General features: G+C 45.5%; 1 pseudogene; it reads right to left on the reverse strand.

Moving 5' to 3' along the window:
* Positions 1-11,791: 11,791 nt before the first annotated feature.
* Positions 11,792-14,726, reverse strand: LOC141141200 (protein arginine N-methyltransferase 1 pseudogene; annotated as a pseudogene).
* Positions 14,727-22,269: the final 7,543 nt, after the last annotated feature.

The raw sequence follows: 22,269 nt of genomic DNA on the forward strand, positions 1-22,269 counted from the left end.
GTCTTCCTTCCGGATTCCGTGCCTTCTGTGTTTAGTAATCTAGCATAACGTGAAAGCTAGTGGACCTGTTGGCAGACATAACTGATAAAGCATTTTTTTTAGTTGCAAAGAGGGTTCAAGTTACTAAAGAGGGCTGGTAGCATAGAGGTAAGTTTAGAGACTGATCACTTGTGGATCAAATGATTCCACAATACAAATTGGGACAAGCCACACATGGACTTTTACTCAAATATTAACATTAAATAAATTTTAAGAGATGTATAGCCAAAGCATTTTTGGTCATACTTCTCATGTGGATCACAGGTGTGATTGCACCTAATTCTGTTCTCCTGTGACCCAGAATCAGCTGAAAGAGGGCTAAAGCCATCACAGAGCCTCTAGACCAGTGGTTCTCAACCTGGGGGTTAAATGAGAATTTGCCAGAGGTCACCGAATCCTGGGCTGTTCCTGAAGTCCGCACCGCTCTCCCAGCCTTTTCGTGGCCGCCCAGCAGGGCTGTCCCTGGAGCCTGTGGCCGCCCAGCTGGGCTGTTCCTGCAGCCCGCGGCTGCCCACTCAACCTCTTCGCAGGCGCCCATTCAGTTCATGGCATGGGTGGAGGGAGAGATTAGAGGTTAGCTGACTGGTGAGGAATGTGAAGTGGGAGGAGCCCCTATCTCCTGATTTCGGCATAGGTGTCACTGCTGCAAGACACCACATAGCTGGAGACACAGTGAGTAACACTACCAGGCTGTGATTAGAGTTGCCACTACAGTTCTCAGATTAGCAGATGACCTTCTGATTAAGAGCACCTAAGTTGGCTGATCAGAACTCCCCCCTGCACTGCCACTGATCTCATCCCCCCACCAGCACTGCCACTCATCCCATCCCCCCCACCAAGGAGTAAGAGAAGGAATAAAAATAGAGAATACATGAGAGAGATAAAATGGAAAGAAAGGAGAACAAAGAGAAAGAGTGATACATCCTAAAATGTACCATGAGGGGTTCTAATACTGTACGAGTGGAAGGGACTCAGGGGGCGCTAAATGTCCATGGGTTAGGGGCGCAAATGACTTGCCTTGCCTTAGATGCTGACAACCCACACTATGAAAATAATTTTACTGTTAGGGGTCCCTACAACTTGTGAAATTTTATCAAGGAGTCACGGTACTAGTAGGTTTAGAATCACTGCTCTAGACTCTGGAAAGATCCCAACCTCTTCCACTCCCTCCCCAGCCTGACACTCCAGGGAAAGAGTGATGACTGACAGTGACAGCTGTCCGCTTAGAGAGGACCCAAGAACTGAGTCATTCATGGTCACATGATTGCTCAGTTCTCAGGCCTAGAGCCATGCGGGGCAAAGTTTGCAGAATTTTAGATTCCTGCACTTCTCTCTTAACATTTCAGAGCAAAGTAAAACAAAATGAGCGCCGAGCTCGTACTCAGAACGTCATTTCCGGTGTCTGTATGTTCCTACGCCTGGCGTCACGATCACCCGACTTCATCAGGGAATTTTTTTTTTATGTGAGTACCGCAATATATTAGGGCTGTTGAAATTAATTGTAACATTGATGCATCGCGATTCGACCATACATGGTGCGGCATCGATGTTACGATGGGAGTAATCGATGTTTTGATGACGTCATCCTTGACGCTGTGTTAAGCCCCGCCTCCGCGACCGAACAGAGCTGAAACCCGCCGACGAGCAGTGGGAGTAAGCCGTGCTGGCTTTTCTTGCCCCTGACTGACATCATCCCCCTGCTGCCCTGCGTCGAGGAGCGATGCTGTATGCACGTTGGCGAGGACATGGAGTTCCGGTGGCTGGAGCTGCTGCTGCTAATAGTGGCGGCGGCTGGCTTGTGGAGCACGGAGCTCCGAGGAGGAAAATGGAGCCGCGGCATGTCAAGCCAGGTGTGACGGAGGCATAGCCAGGTGAGGGGGCCGCGGGGAGGACACCGAGGGGGGTGGGCATGGTAAGGTTGGTGCCAGACTGTCCTATGCAAGATGATCAATAACCCGCCGCCCTCACCACTAACCTGTCACCATATAATACTATTACAATAGCGCAATACAATACTATTTCAAATCATTCCTGATTTCTGGTGAATGATTTGAACACAGCAGAGCACACTCAGCACTGGAATTACTTTGAATACACAAAAGATTTCTTTTAATCAGATCACAGATTTATATATTTCAGGACTATATTTATTCACTACTTAATAAGACTATTTTGTGCATTTGTCACCATAAAACACTGCACACCATTTTTTGTTTTATTGCTCTATCTGCATGCTCAGTGTAGAGGTGGGGGGAAGAGCAGAGGACTGTGTGGATGCTGGTCGAGAAGGATGGGAATTGGTCCGTGGTGACACTGGGCAGGGGAGCGCTATAGTAATAGTACTATATGGGGACAGGTTAGTGGTGAGGGCGGCAGGGTATTGATCATCTTGCATAGGACAGTCTGGCACCTCCCTTACCACGTCCAGCAGGTCTGCAGTCTCTGATCATCTCCTGTACCATATCTGCAGTCTCTGACCATCTCCTGTATCATGTCTGCAGTTTCTGACCATCTCCTGTATCATGTCTGCAGTCTCTGACCATCTCCTGTATCATGTCTGCAGTCTCTGACCATCTCCTGTATCATGTCTGCAGTCTCTGACCATCTCCTGTACCATGTCTGCAGTCTCTGATCATCTCCTGTAGTATGTCTGCAGTCTCTGACCGTCTCCTGTTTAATGTCTGCAGTCTCTGACTCTCGCCTGTATCATGTCTGCAGTCACTTATCATCTTCTGTATTCATTTGGGGGCAGTCTGGAGCTCCTCTTCTGCTGTGTTTACACTTTGCTACATGCAGGGAGTGTTGTCTTTTTTTTTAAGAACAGATAAAATTAAAAAAATGGAGTTCTTCTGCCTACTTGAATTTTTTGGATGAAAACCGTGCGCAGTAATCGTGATGCATCGCGGAATCGAATCGTGGACCGAATAATCGTAATCTAATCGAATCATGAGGCCAGTGAAGATGAGCACCCCTAAATATATGTCTTTTAAATAAATGTGATATTTTTAAACATACTTCACTATTGGGGCTTCCTGTTTCTCCTTCCTTCTGGTTTACCTAACATACTGCCCTGAGAGGCAAAACTTGTGTATGTAGCAGAAAAGCATACAAGTTGCCAATACTGAGTTTGTTTACTTACTTGAAAGCAATACGGATAAACATCTGGAGATACCGTTTGAAGGATATAGCACCGTGTATTTCACCTGATTATTACTAATGCTGTTTACCTTACAGCAGTAAGGTAAGGAGCCACTGCACCTGTAGGTGTGAGCACACCGAAGATAAAACCACCCAGTCACTGTGTCACTATTGTTTGAAGCAACACAGCACCCTAATCAACAGCACACTTTCCTGAAGACTTTTTACTATCTACCTCATTCATCTTTTTATATTAATTTGGATACTTCCCTTTCTTCACATTTGATTACCGTATATACTCGAGTATAAGTCAAGTTTTTCAGCAAAGTATACGGGGCCCCAAAGTAGGTTTGGAAAATGTCATTCTCTGCTACAGAAAAGTGCATGACATTCTCTGAACCGATTTTTGGGGCCCTGTATCTCGGGGCCACTTGGTGCTAGAAACCCCAGCTTTGGATATTGTATGGTGCTAGTTCCGCTGGGTTTTTTTGTCACCAAATTTGGGGTTCCTAGCACTAAGTGGCCCCGAGATACGGGGCCCCAAAGTCGGTCAACTGTGTCCATCTGCAGCAATGTCATTTCAATATCATGTCATTTCGGGACCCTTTGGGTTCAGAGACCCCAAATTTTGGCTGCAGCTAGGGGGCATCTAGGAACACTAAACTACTGAGTTTGAAGTTCGGGGGACCTATGGCTGCAAACGGGCACAGTGAGGCATGCAAATGGGCACAGTGAGGCTGCAAATGGGCATTGTTGACCCTCTTTTCCACTTACAGTAGCTGTGCATTTCTCACCCTCGTCTTATACTCGGGTCAATAAGTTTTTCCCATTTTTTTTGTGGTAAATTAGGGCCTCGACTTATACTCGGATCGACTTATACTCGAGTATATACGGTATATGGTTTATCACATGAATTTCATGGACTCTTTCTGTATGATTGTATAGTAGTTTTTTGTGATCACAGTATATTTGGATTTTTGGATATTTTACTGTATCTACCTTTATATGGATTTTTTGCAAATTTAGCACTTTATTGATCACATTAGCACTTTATCCATTTGGAGTGCAACACCAAATATTGATTTTTCCTATAACTTTGTTGGGTGGGGTTTGACCCCTGTCGGTGTTTTTGCTGCAACCAAATCGCATCATTGTCTTTTTTTTTTTTTTTTTTTTAATAACAAAAAACATTAGGCAGCATGGGAATACCCATTTCTTTACCATGATATTTTATTATCTATTGTTATTCTGTGCTCTAAAATACATTAAAGTAGTTGTAAAGCCTAAACCTTTTTTTTACCTGAATGCATTCCTTGCATTCAGGTAAAAAATGTTTAGGCATCAATCCCCCCCTCCCCCCCTTTTACTTACCTGAGCCCTCATTCAATTCAGCGCTGTGCACGTCTGTAGCTGTTCTCTCCTCTCTCTCTTCCGGGTCTCATTGCCTTTGCTGAGGCATCGGAAGTCATTGGTTCACACTGCTGTCAATCAAGAGTTCGGCTGTCTGGACAGAGAGGAGGGGCCAGGAGCGCTGGCAGGGCCCCCGAAAAGAGGCGGTTCACGGCCGCACAATTATGTGCTACTCTGTATTGGTCTAGCACATAAAATCCCAATAAAATATATTTACGTTTTTGGTTGTAACATGACAAAATGTGAAAAATTTCAAGGGGTATGAATACTTTTTCAAGGCACTGTAAGTTTAGATGTGTGTGGTTTTTTTTATTTATTTATTTTTTATTTTACCTTTACAGTCGCTTTAGGTCAGTTAATGTGTGTAAATTATCAATAAAACTGAACAATTTCCTCCAAATAAAAAGTGCTTAATGTCCTATAAATAAAGTGTAACCGTGCAAAAAAATTACGTCTCTGTGTCTTTTGTTGTTCAATTTTTTCTAGATGATAAATATTGTGCAAATATAAGTGCCAAAGATTTACTGCAAACTGAATATCTTCAAAATAAAGTTCTTCAGACAAATAATATACTAATTGCATTCCTCTTCGCCAATATTCAATGCTCCACATTATGAAGTGCCAAGCGCTCATTCCCCCATAGGCTAGAATGACTTACCAAAAACAAAGGACCTTTTGATTAGAAAAGAGTCTATAAGGGCTTAGGTATGTGATCTGTTATCAGCCTTCAAGTAGTTGAAGATAAAAAACCTTCAGGAGTGCAGCCCCCCCCCCCCAATACTTACCTTAGCCGATCCAGCGATATGCATGAGAGTGGAGGCTCTCATGGGTCTCTCTCTCCTCATTGGCTGAGACATCAGCTCCCGCTGCTGTCAATCACAGTTAGTGAGATGTGGGGGGGGCTAAGCCACGTTTTGTGTGTCCTTTAGACACACAGAGGCAGCTCGGAAGTGAGCACACATAAGTGCAAACAGCTTGCTATTGGGGTACTCAGCAGGGAACCCAAGAAGAGGAGGATCGGGGCTGCAAAACCATTACACAGAGCAGGTAAGTATGATATGTTTGTTATTTAAAAATAGAAAATAAAACTTTTATAACCACTTTCAGTTCTCCTCCTCTGCTCACCATCAATAACAGTAATAAGGGTATGCAGAATAAAATAATAAGAGGGCTCATCGCATAAAACCATAAAGATTGAAAACTATTATTAAAAAAAACATCTGCAAGTATGCACACTCACATTTTCAAATTCCTCCACACAATTCCTACACAAGTAACACAAACGGAATCATGTACAAAGAACTTCCGTTTTCTGGTTCAGTAGAACGCATGCCGGCTCCTTGGAGATCATGGCAGCATTCTTTGTACATGATTACGTTTGTGTTGCTTTGAGCTTGGCATTTGAAAATCACATCACATGCTACAAAAATGCCCTCCAATGTGTGAGGAAGACACATATCAGCAGAACAAAGCAGTGTGGTAGAGAAAGGAAGGGGAGTATACAGTATATAGCTGGGGAGATAGAAGGGGGTCATTAAAGCATAAGCCAAGTCACGGAAAAATTAATTAAGCTGGGCCCCACCCCCTTCTCAGGTCACTGCACATTAAATATTAACTTTCAAATATTTTTTAGAATACCTTTTTTTTTCAATTTTAAATGTTCAATCACCTGGCCATTTTGATCACTTTTTTCCTACTTTTCCCTACTGTATGGCCGGGGAGCAGCTTGATGACATCATCACGGTTGCACCTGTGCTGGGACCACAAGTCCCACAACTCCTCGCACCTCTAGCTGCAAGGTACATCACACCCTTCTTCCTTTGGGTTTGACAAGCGCTGCTACTAATGCTGTTGACCTGTCTAACAAAATGGTGCTAAAGTTCTAATGCAGATTGGTGGGTTTTTTTTGTTTTTTTTTTACAACAGAATGTGGTGTCACTTTAATTAAAGAGGTTCTTTAGCCTGAGCCAGCTTTCTTTAGCCCATGACACAGTACTTCGGTGAACGCTACATTCACTTATGCAAACCCCGGCTGGCTTTGAAAGTGACACATACTAGGTAAATGCTACTCATTTACATCAGTCTGTACCTTTAAAAGAGAAGTATGGTCAAAGATACTGTATCTTGGGCACGATTCTCTTCTTCTGGGTCATTGTAGTGCACTTACTTGACATCACAGAGCCACGCCAGGCTCTGGAAGGATCCCGACAGTAATGGTGGAATCCACTCGGATGCCTGATTGCCAGATGGCTCAGCCTCTTTATGCGCTAATGATTCAACTTTCTAATAATCAAAATTGTATTCATTTATATAATACATCAGTTATACAACATACTATACCCCTACATTCAACCCAATAACAAGACTACACATTACCCCACATATCCCATTTAACCGAGGTTTATAGTTTACCACAAAAAAAAAAAAAAAATATATATATTTCTTTTTTTCTTTGTTAAAGTCTGTAGTTCTTCCCTCCACCCCTATCCTTGGTATTAATTACTCCAATTCCTTCCTCCCAACTACAAACATGATTAAACAATAATTATAATGTGGCTTCTCCAATTCATAAAGTGAGAAGAAGAGAGAGAGAGGAAAAAAAAATAAAAATTATCCACTGTCTGTGATATCCCCCCCCCCCTCCTTAATATTAATTTACTCCATCCCTTCCTCCCATCGTGCAAACATATTAAATACAATTGTAAAGTGATTTCTCCCTTTTCCTAATTCATGTCTTAAATCCCTATAGTTCATAATTATATAATTTATATTCTGTGCAAAAAAAAAACCTTTCTGGGATTCCCCCCCCCCCCCATATCCAAGCGTACTTAGATAAAATTATAAAGTGCATTCCCCCTTATTCAATTCCTGTCAAAATCACTAATCCATAATTAATAATTTGTGCCTTCTTCCCTCTCCCCCATCCTTAATGTGTTTACCCCAATTCTTCCCCCCCAGTGTACCAACCTGATAAAACAAAAAGTAAAAAATCTTTTTTCTTTCATTTTCCTTCCCCTTCCTTTTCCCTTTTTTTTATCTGTGATATCCCCTCCCCCCCCTCCTCAATATTAAATTACTCCGTCCCTTCTTCCCATCGTGCAAACGTATTAAATGAGATTGTAAAGTGATTTCCTCCTTTTTCTAATTCGTGTCATAAATCCCTATAGTTCATAATTATATAATTTATATTTGTGCAAAAAAAAAAGACAAACAACCCTCCAACAACACACCCCTCGCCCGCATCACCCTCACCACTCAGTGTTTATTAATGGATTCGGGGTGAATGGAAGAAAAAGAAAAAAAAAAACAAAAAACCCCGGAGAATGAGAACATGTAACCATACAATATCTTACCTCCCACCCCTTTTACTTAATTGGCATTAGAGAAGACATATCAATATTTCTCTCTTTCTGGGCTCATCATTTTATTTCTTAATTCTTAATGACTATACCATTTCTGCCTCCATTACCCATTGATGTTTCCCTCTTCTATTATCTCCCTGGCGCACTGCTCCCATTTTGCCCATGTAGTTTCAAATTTCTTTTTTTGATTTTTAACCACATGCACCCACCTCTCCGCTTCCTTTATTATGTTAACCTCATTTCTCCACTCCATGACTGACGGTTTCCGATCCTGTCTCCAATACTTCGGGATCAGTTTTTTTGCTGCGTTTAATAAGTGTGGAGTTATGCTTTCCCTATACTTTTTGACAGAACCGGGATTTCCGTGAAACAGATATTGTATTGGCCCGAACTCCAGGGTGTCCCCTGTTAGTTTCTTAATCCATGGAGCCACTGATTCCCAAAATGGCTTAATTATTGGACATGTCCACCAAAGATGAAGAAAAGTTCCCCTCTGTCCGCAACCTCTCCAACACCTATCGCTAGATACCGAGGAGATTTGTGCTAATTTTACTGGTGTCCTATACCATCTCGCTAGAAACTTATATGCCATTTCTTGCACCTTTACGCTTATGGAGGTTGTAAATGTTAACAATATCATTCTATTAATTTGTTTATCTGTCCAGACTTGGCCCAGCTCCCTCTCCCATTCTTTTACAAAGTAAGGGGGTGTCCTTTCTTGTTCTTTTAGGATCATTCTGTACATTCGAGATAGCATATGCCCAGATTCTGATATCTGTGCGCACTGCCTCTCAAATGCCGTAAGTGTGTTCATGGGTCTCAATGGTTTTATTTTCTTGAGAAAGCTCTTCATTTGGTGGTGTTTCCATTCTGCCATTCATGTCTCAGCAAATCTCATGACCATCTCTGTCAGTGATAATAAGGATCCATTAGGAGCAAACTTACCACAGCTAGTATTCCCATCCCGGCCCCATGCCCCCAGACTTCCCATCTCCTCCCCCGGAGGGAACCAAGGGAATCCCTCCAAAGGAGTCAGAGGGGAGGTCTGGGGGGCATATTTACCTTTACTATTCATTCTGTCCCATACTTCCAATGAATTCAAGGTCATTGGTGATGTCCATTGTGACAACCCTCTCAATGACCCTTGGATCCATGGTGCTCCTGCCAGGTTTCTCCCCGCCATTGACATTTCTGCCTGTACCCATGGTTTTCTCCTTAGGTCATGACACCAGTCTACTATTCTTACTAGAGACATGGTCCTATAATAGAATGTTATATCCGGGAGTCCTAGGCCTCCCTCAGCTCTGCTTCTCCTTAAGATATCGTAAGCCAATCTAGGCCTTTTGTCATTCCACACAAAGGCCACAAACAGCCTACGTACTTGCCTAAAGAGAGTCGCTGGCAACCTGATTGGAACTGTGCGCAGCACATAAACTGTTCTGGGCAGTATACTCATTTTTATGGCACTGATTCTCCCGAACCAGGTCAGGTATTTACCTTTCCATTTCTTTAGCTCTTCTGATATTTCTTTCAATAATGAGCCATAGTTACGTTCATACAATAGTTCATAGTCTGCGCTGATTTGTACCCCCAGGTACGTCAGCGACTCCTTGTTCCATATGAATGGATACATCTCCTTCAATGACCTCTCCATCTCCGCTGGGATATTACTAGGAAAGATGACTGATTTCTCGAAATTGATCTTGAAACCAGACAGCCTTCCAAATCTCTGTACCTCAGCCATCAATGCAGCTGTAGATGCCTGAGGAGCGGAGAGGAAAAATAACAGGTCATCCGCATACGCTGCTACTTTATGTTCCGTATGTCCTATGTATGTCCCTACTATCTCCACATTCTTTCTAATTCTGCGCAGGAGTGGTTCCATTACTATCGCGAATATCAAGGGGGATAGCGGGCACCCTTGCCTGGTACCATTTTGTATGTTAAAACATTTGGATACTGTCCCGTTGACCTTAATTCTTCCTCTTAGTTTCCCATAAAATGACATAATCCACCCTAGCATTCTTCTCCTCAGACCTATCGTTCCCAATACTTCTCTCATAAAGCCCCAGTTCACTCTGTCGAAGGCCTTTTCGGCATCCATCGACAGAGTGATTCCTGGGGCTCTATCCGGGCCATGTCGCATCCATTGCAATACATGAAGAGCACGGATGGTGTTGTCCCTAGCTTCCCGTCCTTTTATAAACCCCGTCTGGTCTGGGTGTACCAAATCGCCTACATGTTCCCGAAGTCTCAGGGCCAAGATTTTTGCCAATAATTTGGTGTCAGAGTTAAGCAGAGAGATAGGCCTGTAGTTAGCACATACCTGGGGGTCCTTTCTCTCTTTTGGTAATACCGTTATATATGCCAGTAATGCTTCTGGAGAGAGTGGGTTCGAAGCATTAATAGAGTTCAAATAACTACAGAGTGGCTTTACCAAAACTGGGAGAAGTTTCTTATAATATGAGTTTGTCAGCCCATCTGGCCCTGGACTTTTCCCAGGGGGCAGGGTTGCTATCACTCTGCTCAACTCCATGACCGTGATTGGGCGTTCCATATCTTCGGATATTTCTCTAGGTATTATGGGCATGGCGGCGCTCTCCATATATTCATCTATCTCATTCCTCCTTTGACCCTCTCTTTCCCCTCCTTCAGATGGTTCTGTTTTAGCGATGTTATATAGGGCCTCATAGAATTTACCAAATTCTTTAGCTATGGCCTTTGTATCCATTATTTTCTTGCCTTTCACTAATAAGCTATGCACGTGCCTAGAGTCCTGTTGTTTTTTGTGTTTTTTTGCCAGTAGCCTTCCACATTTATTTCCTTGTTCATATGCTCTATTGGCAAAAAACCTAATTTTGTTCTTCGCTCTATATTCTAGGCATTGTGAATTCTCTGTTCTTAAGCTCTCCAGACATCTACCATCCATTTGGTCAAGATTTTTCTTGTGCTTTCTCTCTAGGACCCTGATCTTATCTAGTAGTTCGCCTATCTCTCTTTTGCCTTCCTTCTTCATATGCGCACCGATGGCGATTAGCTCACCTCTTACAACTGCCTTATGGGTTTCCCACACCACTTGATCTGACATTTCTTCTGTTTTATTTATTTCAAAATATTCCTTTATCTTAATACTTAGTTTCTCCACTATGTCCTCCTTGTCCAACAGCGACTCATTCAGACGCCATATTCGTTCCGAATGCGCCAATTGTGTTGGTCGGATAGATTTAGGGACTTTTATTCTTTTTTATTGTTTTCCTGGTAATGGCGGTGATCTGTGAATTGTAGCAGGATTGTGACATTGCGGCGGACAAATCTGACCCCAAATTACACTTTTTGGGGACCAGTGACATTGTTACATTGATCAGTGCTATAAAAATGCACTGATCAATGTAAAAATGATACTGGCAGGGAAGGGGTTAACACTAGGGGGGGCGATCAAGGGGTTATGTGTGTTCCCTAGGTGTGTTCTAACTGTAGGGGGGATGGGCTTACTGGAAAATGACAGAGATCACTGCTCCCGATCACTGGGAACAGAAGATCCCTGTCATGTCACTAGGCAGAACAGGGAATCGTCTTGTTTACATAAAAAGTTCCCCATTCTGCCTCTGCTCACTGCGATCGCGGGCATTGAGTCCGCGCGCCCACTATCCTCCTATTAATAGGTAATACTTAATAAATATAGAATGGAATAAATATACGCCAATGCCGGCTGTGCCTTCCTCCTGCGAGGAGACTGGTCATTGGAGGAACGAGCGAAAGTTGTGCACCTGGCTGTGGAAAATACTGTGTGCCTGGCTGTGGGGGCTGCAACAAAGGAAGATCCTGGAAAGTACTAGCGGCTCCTACAGGAGTAGCGCTACAAATTTAAAAGACTGTTTCCAGTGAGTGTATGGAGACTCTGGACTTGTAGAGAAGCCTGTCCTCTTATGGCAATATGTGAACTTTATGATGAAATAAGCCATCAGGTAATTATTTTGCAGTACTTGGAGACAGAATGGAGAGATGAAGCTTTGGTCATCAACCTTAACCGTGTAGATATCCAACTTCTTAATGAGACAGGAGTTTGTGACTAGTTGCTTGGGATCAACCATGTGAACAAAAGGTTCTTTGATGGCTACATCTTGATACTCAACATGTCAAAACCATAGACATTCTCCCACCATCTTGCAGTCCTTGTATTGTCCATCTTCTATAGCAGCTGCATAAAGTGTTGCAGGATCAGGAAATATAAGCCTATCAGGTGTCAGCCATTTGCTCAGTAACAGTGTTGAGCATTGATTCATAGAGCAGACAACATCCCATCCATTCAATGAATATTATGTCAACTCTTTTGACTGGCAGCTTCATTTCCTCCACCTTGCCCTTGAAGATGGTTACATCGTGACCTAGTTTGTTTGCCTTTACAATCTTGATGACGTAGTCCGAAATACTTGAGCACCCAATCTTTTTTTGTCCCAGCCTAAAGGCCCATACAAACGTACGAAAATCGGAAGTAAAATTTCGTCCGACGAATGATCTGCCGATTTTCGGATCATTAGTACGGTGCTTTTGACAGCCGATTCCGGTTTTTCTTCAGATAAAAGCTGAATGTGCAGACTATAAAATTTTTGTTGAATGTGAACTCAATGTTCCATTTTCATTTAATCAGTATGGTTTGCATACGAAAAAAATTGTAAGAGCAAGACTATGCATGCTCAGAAACTAAAGAATACATACAAAACTATTCAACACATTACATCACTTCTGAAGTTGTATTCTGTGGTACGAGAATTTTCATATGGTGAGTAACCTCTTCACTTTCGACATGAGACTAGCATGCAACAAAAAACGGATGAACGGTCTTCCAAAAATCTGATCGTGTGTACGAGGCTTTAACTGCCAACATGCAAAGCATTCCTGTTCCACTTCCTACATCCAAGATATCTTTGTCCTTGAACAAGTGTCTGTTGTGAAGCATTTCGTTTCGATAGGTCAGAGTCCGAACTTCATCTTCAACAATTCCTTGTGGATACCAAAGTTCACAAATGGTTCAAAGTAGTAGTCTTTAGAAGTCATCTCTTCAGCTGATGGTTTGATCAGTGGTGTATTTAGGTTTTGTACTGCCCTAGGCCTGATTAAACTCATGCACCCCCCTAATTTAAATACGACCCACCCCTTGCTGCCGAGGCCACACCCCTTCCTGTTTAAGACCCACCCTATCATCTGTAAACCACACCCCTTCCTCTTTAGGCTCATTTGGCACCTTTCAGGGGGGAGGGGGGAACAGGTACCTGTTTTTGACAGGTACCCTTCCCCACTCCCTGGAGACTGCAACTAAATGTGGACTGTTTAAAGGGTTTGCATTGATTTTAGCATGCATGGAGCACTTTGCACATGCCAGTGGCGGCTGGTGCTCAAAATTTTTGGGGGGGTGCAAACAAACTAAGAAATTCAGAAAAAAAGACATCAATTGCAGCCTCACTGTGCCCCATCAAATGCAGCCACTGTTCCATCAAATGCAGCCACTATTCCCACCAAACGCAGCCACTGTGCCCGCCAAACGCAACCACTGTGCCCATCAATTGCAGCCACTGTGTCCACCAAACGCAGACACTGTGCCCCATCAAACGCAGACACTGTGCCCCACCAAACGCAGCCACTGTGCCCATCAATTGCAGCCACTGTGCCATCAAACGCAGCCACTGTGCCATCAAACGCAGCCACTGTGCCATCAAACGCAGCCACTGTGCCCACCAAACGCAGCCACTGTGCCCATCAATTGCAGCCACTGTGCCCACCAAACGCAGCCAGTGCCCACCAAACGCAGCCACTGTGCCCACCAAACGCAGCCACTGTGCCCACCAAACGCAGCCACTGTGCCCACCAAACGCAGCCACTGTGCCCATCATTTGCAGCCACTGTGCCATCAAATGCAGCCATTGTGCCCCATCAAAAGCAGCCACTGTGCCCACCAAACGTAGCCACTGTGCCCCATCAATTGCAGGCACTGTGCCCTCAAATGCTGTCACTGTGCCCATCAATTGCAGTCACTGTGCCCATCATTTGCAGCCACTGTGCCTTTAAACGCAGCCATTGTGCCCCATCAAACGCTGTCACTGTGCCCCATCAATTGTAGCCACTGTGCCATCAAATGCCAACACTGTTCCATAAAACTCTTATAATTTATTTAATAACTTTACCTGCTGTTCTGCGGGGTTCCCTTGTGCCTCTCTCTCTGTTTCTCTCTTCCTGACGTCACTGCCAGACCCTGCCCCAGTGCCGAGGAGAAGGGTCAAGCAGTGTGGAGGAGGGTAGGCGGAGCATAAGGCTCCACCTCCGCCAGTCATCGGCCGCTTATGGGGGCGTGAGTCACACGCCGCCCCCCGCATGAAAGTCCCCCCACCCGTCTTCCTGATTCCCGGCTTCCGCGCCCGCCCCGCACACATGCAGCCCACGGCAGCCGCCTTGCTGTAGCGGGCGGCGCTGCTGTGTATGGGCGTGCTTGTCAGAGGGTGTAGGGGTGTGAGCTCTGCTAAGCACGCCCATACACACGCCCCTCCACCCTCTGCCAAGCACGCCCATACACAACAGCGCCGCTACAGCAAGGCGGCCGCCGTGGGCTGCATGTGTGCGGGGGGCGGCCGCGGGAGCCGGGAATCGGGTGGGGGGACTTTCTCTCATGCGGGGGGGCGGCTTTTTTTGCCTTGTCGGCCTAGGCCAAAACACAGCCCTGTTTTTGATGCTGCTCTCTGGTTGGATACAGAGAAGCTCCATGCTGCAGGTGCTTGCTTCCACCATGTTGCCAGCACCGAGTCTCCCTCGCCTGCTGCAGTGCACACAACCAGAAGCCTATGAATATAAAACAGGCTTCCTGTGAGAGAACTGTGACATGTAGGGAGGCCTGGCTCTATATGAATCCTTGGAGAACCCTGCCCATCACTTCAGCAAGTCAGCTAGACCCTGCCTCATTTCCTGGCGCATCTAGCCCTTTCCTTCTTTCAATCGTGGAGACTCATCGTTACATGTGGGCATTATCTAGAATGGTCTGTATGCTTATGGAACACCCATTCCTCAGGGGTGGACAACTGCGACCCAATAGCTGGTGCAGTACTTCAAGTCCCATCATGCCTCTGCCTCTGGGAGTCATGCTTGTAACTGTCAGTCTTGCAATGCCTCATGGGACATGTAGTTCCACAGCAGCTGGAGGGCTTCAGTTGCCCACTCCTGCTCCAGACTGACATCCACCCTTCAAAGCATTTTGATAATTGCACAACTCCTTACAAGAGCCAGCCTACTGCTTGCATTAGGACTGAGGGTTCTTGAGAGGTGTACTTAGGCAGGGTGCTGTGATGTTGTCAGGAAGGTATATACAACACTCTGATGGTCCCTTCTACCAGCCATGATCTGCCTTCATTGTATAGAGAAACACAGAGACCCATTGATGATAAAGGGTCTAAAAAAAGGTACTGAAACCAGAAAGGTTTTTTTTAAAAATGTCATTAGCATGTTGATGAAAGGAGGAATCAGGAAGGCAAAACATAAGCATAAAAAATGTCAATTATAAGTGTGAGGACCCCTTAACACACACGTTATGATAACAGCAGGTGAAACACATGTTTTATTACACATTACTTCAATGCCTGGGATTTTGTGAGAATGTTAGAACTATATGGTCTACCACAGTGGTGGCTGGTGCTCCATTTTTTGGGGGGAACATAGTTTCCACATTCATAATTATGCTACCAAAATTAGCATGTGCTGTAAATTGCTTCTGGCATTGCTTCTGTTTCTTCTTGCCAAAGGCCACCATTTTGTTGAAGCCCAGAGCAGTCACTTCATTACTGAGAACTTTCCCCCTCTCCTTGGTCTTAAAACCTATATGCCACTTTCTGTAATTAAAATGTGTGCATTACCAGCCTTGCTTGTGTGTCTTGGCTTGGGTAGTAAGGGACAGTGCTGTGTTTTGGCCTAGGCCAACAAGGCCCAGGCCTAGGGCGGCACTTTGCGGGGGGGCGGCAAAAGGCCGCCCCCACCCCACGAGAACGGCACCTGCGCCCTCTTCCCACACAGCAGGGCCACCATCAGGGGAGTACAGCTTAGGAGTGGCGTCGGGTGAGGAGGAAAAGCCAGAAAGCAATTTAACTAGGAGCCGTCAAGCCGCCCCTGTAAAGCCCTGATTCTATCTCTGAATGGCCCTCTGCTGTGGCCAATCATGGGGAGGGACACAGCGGGCAGGAAGCTGGGCGGCGGCCCGCTGAAACCAATTAGAGCCGCTCTTTCTCTCTTCGGCTGACAGAAAGGGGAGGGGGGGGCGAGGGGGAGTTCTCTGGCAAATGGAGCAGCAGCGCTGTAACAGGGAGAGGAGAGATGCGGGCTGTCTGTGTATCTCCCCCGCTCGCCCCCCTCCTCTCTCTGTCAGCCGAACGGAGAAGAAAGAGAGAGCGGCTCTAATTGGTTTCACTGCGCCGCCGCCCAGCTTCCTGACCGCTGTCTCCCTCCCCATGATTGGCCACAGCAGAGGGCCAATCAGAAGACTCTGGGGGCATCATGGGAAAAGTAGTCCCTACAGCCCCCAGCATGCATGCATGCACTCTGCTGGGGGGGGGGGTTACAGGAGGAGAAAAAGAGTACTGTGCTGGGGGAAGCCAGAGAGGGAGCCACGCTGTACCTGCACCACCCGAGAGGGAGCCACGCTGTACCTGCACCACCCGAGAGGGAGCCACGCTGTACCTGCACCACCCGAGAGGGAGCCACGCTGTACCTGCACCACCCGAGAGGGAGCCACGCTGTACCTGCACCACCTGAGAGGGAGCCACGCTGTACCTGCACCACCCGAGAGGGAGCCACACTGTACCTGCACCACCCGAGAGGGAGCCACGCTGTACCTGCACCACCCGAGAGGGAGCCACGCTGTACCTGCACCACCCGAGAGAGAGCCACGCTGTACCCGCACCACCAGAGAGAGAGAGCCACGCTGTACCCGCACCACCAGAGAGAGAGAGCCACGCTGTACCCACACCACCAGAGAGCCACGCTGTACCCACACCACCAGAGAGCCACGCTGTACCCACACCACCAGAGAGCCACGCTGTACCCACACCACCAGAGAGCCACGCTGTACCCACACCACCAGAGAGCCACGCTGTACCCACACCACCAGAGAGCCACGCTGTACCCACACCACCAGAGAGCCACGCTGTACCCACACTACCAGAGAGCCACGCTGTACCCACACCACCAGAGAGCCACACTGTACCTGCACCACCAGACAGGGAGCCACGCCACCAGAGAGAGCCACGCTGTACCTGCACCACCAGAGGGGGAGAAAGATGAAGCCACTGCCGGGGTACAGACATGCTACACTACTGACTAGAGTCAGCCTGGGCAACCCAGAGTGAGCGAACGTCCAGACGGAGGGATCACTGTTGCAGTTTCACCGGGTCTGGTAAGAGAGCCTGTTGGCCATTATCCATTACTGTTCCCAGGGACTGAGCCATTAGGAAGTGCCTATCCTGATATACTCTAGGCCTTATTGACCACCATAATGAGCTCCAACGCTGGGCCTCCAGTCCAAAAATTAAGGGGGGGGGCACACAATTTTTACTGCACCAGGTGACACCAAACCTAGTGACACCACTGTCCCGGAGCCCACAACAAGTTACGGCACTGAGCTTCGGTAACTGGCCATACAGGGTGCGCTAGCGTGGGCACCCAGGACATCTGCCACCTGGGGTCCCACAAGCGCCGATCAGCTTTCCGTAGCAGCCACCACCTCTCTCTCCACTGTCAGCCACACACACTCCTCATCTCCTCCTCCTTCTCGGCTCTAATGTTCTAGTGTACACAGTCAGGAGGAGCCACAGAGGAGGGACATGACTTCAGTGCAAAAGCCACGCTGCTGGTCTGAGGTCTGTGTATAGTTTACAGTGGAGGGGGACACAGTAACCGGGAAGGGGGGCAGATAACAGATGCACACATGGATGAGGGGAGGGGGGGGTAAGGGGATATGTGCTGGGTGCTTTGAGAGGGGAGAGGATATGTGCTAGTGGGGGGGGGGGGGTCTGATCCTCCCCTCCCAAAGCACCCAGCACATATCCCCTTACCCCCAAATGAAAAAATGCAGCATCCCTCTCTGTCCCTCTGTCCTCTTCCCATGAAGATGAGAGGGCGGATCTTAAAAAGGAAGCGGTGTGGCCTAAACAGGAAGGGGTGGGTCATATTTAAATTAGGGGGTGCGCGAGCTTAGTCAGGCCTAGGGCAGCACAAAACCTAAATACACCACTGGTAACGGAGGCTGTAGAAACTTTTCAGTGCTGAAGGGAGAAAGGAGAGAATATCAGGAGGATAAGATAAGACACTATCCTTTTAAATTGAACTCTTTTGTGTCTCCCTGGCAGCAGAGATTGTCCTGTCACCTATCCTGCTTTTCTTTTCCTTCTCCCTAATCTTTGTTTGTTGTTTACAGTCTGTGTCATCTTGTTGTTTCCTCCCTCCCAGCAGCAGTAAATCTTGAGGCTGTCCGGGATTGGCCTCTAGCGACTCATTAATTATCTGCACAGTGCCAAGACTACAGGACAACTGAGGCTGAGCAGAGCAGGGTGAGACAGTGCCATACTGGATTTTAAACAGTATAGGCACTTATTTTTAACATTTTACATAGTTATACCTGCAAAAAGGGCAGCATGAAGTGCTCTATCAGAACTTAATCAACTTAAAACATTTGACCCTTCAGAAGGTTTAACCCACTTCATGACCAGGGCACTTTTTGCTTATTCAGGACTGCTCTACTTTGAGGCTGCAATCACACTACATTGTTTTGAATCGCTGGCAGATCTGCCACGGATCTGCCCATGATTTGACAGCACCAAAGTGTGAATGACAAAACGCGGAACTCGCATTTGAGATGCCATTCATTTGAATGACACCTCACATCGCGGTGTGGGTCTGCCGCAATTGTTGCGCAACGAAATGTGCTGCAATCGTGGCAACCTGCATCGCGGGATGCATGTTGCCCAAAAATAGTTAAGGATCTACTTTGGAGCGACATGCGTCCCGCGATTGCAGCACGTTTTATTTTGTGACAATCGTGGCAGACTGCACTTTGAGGTGTCATTCAAATGAATGGCATCTCAAATGTGAGTTCCGCATTTTGTCATTCACTTCTCGGCGCTGTTAAATCGCAGGCAGATCTGCCAGCGATTCAAAACGCTGTAGTGTGAATGCAACCTAAGTGGCAATTGCACGGTCATGCAACACTGTACCCAAACAAAATTTGTGACATCTTTTTCACACAAATAGAGCTTTCTTTTGGTCGTATTTGATCATTACTATTTTTTTTTTTGTTTTGTTTTGTTTTTTGCAATTTAAACAAAAAAAGAAAAGTTTGAAAAAATATATATATACTGTATTTTGTTATGAAACATATCCAATAAAATCTAATTTATTGGCAAATTTAGATCAAAATGTATTTTGCTACATGTCTTTAAAAGAAAAAAATCCCAATAAGTGTATATTATTGGTTTGTGTGAAAGTTATAGTGTCTACAAACTATGGTATATACAGTATATATATATATATATATATATATATATATATATATATATATATATATATATATATATATATATATATATATATATATATATATATATATATACAGTATCTCACAAAAGTCTCCTCACACAATATCTTTTCATGTGACAACACTGAAGTAATGACACTTTGTTACAATGTAAAGTAGTGAACGTACAGCTTGTTATAACAGTGTAAATTTGCTGTCCCCTCAAAATAACTCAACACACAGCCATTATTGTCTAAACCGCTAGCAACAAAAGTGAGTATACCCCTAAGTGAAAATGTTCACATTGGGCCCAATTAGCCATTTTCCCTCCCCGGTGTCATGTGACTCGTTAGTGTCATGGAAAAGACCACTCTGAGGATCTAAAAAAAGAATTGTTGTTCTACATAAAGATGGCTTAGGCTATAAGAAGATTGCCAAGACCCTGAAACTGAGCTGCAGCACAGTGGCCAAGACCATACAGCGGTTTAACAGGACAAGTTCCACTCAGAACAGGCCTCGCCATGGTTGACCAAAGAAGTTGAGTGCATGTGCTCAGCTTCATATCCAGAGGTTGTCTTTGGGAAATAGACGTATTTGTGCTGCCAGCATTGCTGCAGAGGTTGAAGGGGTGGGGGGTCAGCCTGTCAGTGCTCAGACCATACACCGCACGCTGCATAAAATTGGTCTGCATGGCTGTCATCCCAGAAGGAAGCTTCTTCTAAAGATGATATACAAGAAAGCCCACAAACAGTTTGCTAAAGACAAGCAGACATGGATTACTGGAACCATGTCCTGTGGTCTGATGAGACCAAGATAAACTTATTTGGTTCAGATGGTGTCAAGCATGTGTGGCAGCAACCAGGTGAAGAGTACAAAGACAAGTGTGTCTTGCCTACAGTCAAGCATGGTGGTGGGAGTGTCATGGTCTGGGGTTGCATGAGTGCTTCCGGCACTGGGGAGCTACAGTTCATTGGGGGAACCATGAATGCCAACATGTACTGTGACATACTGAAGCAGAGCATGATCCCCTACCTTTGGAGACTGGGCCACAGGGCAGTATTCCAACATGATAACGACCCCAAACACACCTCCAAGATGACCACTGCCTTGCTAAAGAAGGTGAGGGTAAATGTGACGGACTGGCCAAGTATGTCTGCAGACCTAAAACCTATTGAGCATATGTGGGGCATCCTCAAACGGAAGGTGGAGGAGCGCAAGGGCTATAACATCCACCAGCTCCGTGATGGAGGACTGGAAGAGGACTCCAGTGGCAACCTGTGAAGCTCTGGTGAACTCCATGCCCAAGAGGGTTAAGGCAGTGCTGGAAAATAATGGTGGTCACACAGAATATTGACACTGTGTCCCCAATTTGGACATTTTTACTTAGAGGTGTACACACTTTTGTTGCCAGCGGTTTAGACATTAATGGCTGTTGAGTTATTTTGAGGGGACTGCAAATTTACACTGTTATACAAGCTGTACACTCACTACTTTACATTGTAGCAAAGTGTCATTTCTTCAGTGTTGTCACATGAAAAGATATAATAAAATATTTACAAAAATGTGAGGGGTGTACTCACTTTTGTGAGATTCTGTGTATATATATATATATAATATTTTTTTTTCTGTCAGTAATAAATCAAATGGTCAAAAGTGTAACTGTCTAGAGAATTCATTCTTTCTTCTGTTTTGTCAATTTTAACCAAAATATTACAAGCCTGCCCACCAGGACAAGGTAGACTCTTTTAGGGCAGGACCTACACTAAACTACACTATGCTAACCTACTCAATGCTAGTCATCGTTTCTTTAGTATTGGATACCTGTTTGAATTAGGCCCTATCCTATAACCTGCCTTCTTGCTTTACAGACTTGTTTACCAAGATCTACATAAGAGCAACCCTTTTCTTACACAAAATGGACATCAGATTTGGAATGGCTGATACTGTTAAAATATGGCGGGTGATGTGGTGGTCAGCAATGATCATCTATAATTTCGCTACACATTTTCCCCTTCTTTGATCATTTTTGAGCACTCTTCCATATAAATCCATCCACATTAGCCTGGAATAACACAGGTGAAGTGTACAAGATGGGAAGAGTCCCCAAGATGTGTCCATTACCTGATTAGATCTGTAGAGACACTAAGGGTATTGTCACCGATCTTCCACACATATTCTCACCTACTTATCCTCTAATGCAGATGGATGCACATACATTTGTCCCTTACTAGCCTACCAATTAAAAGGCAATGCCCTTTCCTGTCTTCACACAAACCTAGACAGGTAAGTTTACATAGAGGTCGGAGACATGTCCCCACCAGGAATAGAAAAGAATAGTACAAAGCCTTTAACCAATTCCATACCAGGCCATAGTAATATGATGCCTGTAGGAACACCCACCCACCCTGGGCGGGCGTCATATGATGTTCTCCACTTCTTGCCGCTACTGCGAGCCCCCGGGGGCCCGCAGTGCAGCGATCGGGGATGAGGCGTGTCCCTCGGGATACAGCCCATCCCCGACCAGTGTAAAGAGCCAATAATTTTTTTTTTTTTACCACGTGACCGGCTAATCACAGCAGGTCACATGCACTTTCCTCGTGCACGGCACGCAGGCATGTCACCCTGACCCATCCCCGAACGTGGTAAAGAGCCAATGAAATTGGTCCAATGTCCAATCACAGCCGGTCACAGAATGTAAACAAACCGCGGTAACGAGCTGTTACCAGGTTCTCCTCCTCACACACTGATCGTGTGTAAGGAGGAGATTGCAATAATACCTTG

This window comes from Aquarana catesbeiana, linkage group LG04, assembly GCF_042186555.1.
Source record: "Aquarana catesbeiana isolate 2022-GZ linkage group LG04, ASM4218655v1, whole genome shotgun sequence".
In the NCBI taxonomy this organism is placed as follows: Eukaryota; Metazoa; Chordata; class Amphibia; order Anura; family Ranidae; genus Aquarana; species Aquarana catesbeiana.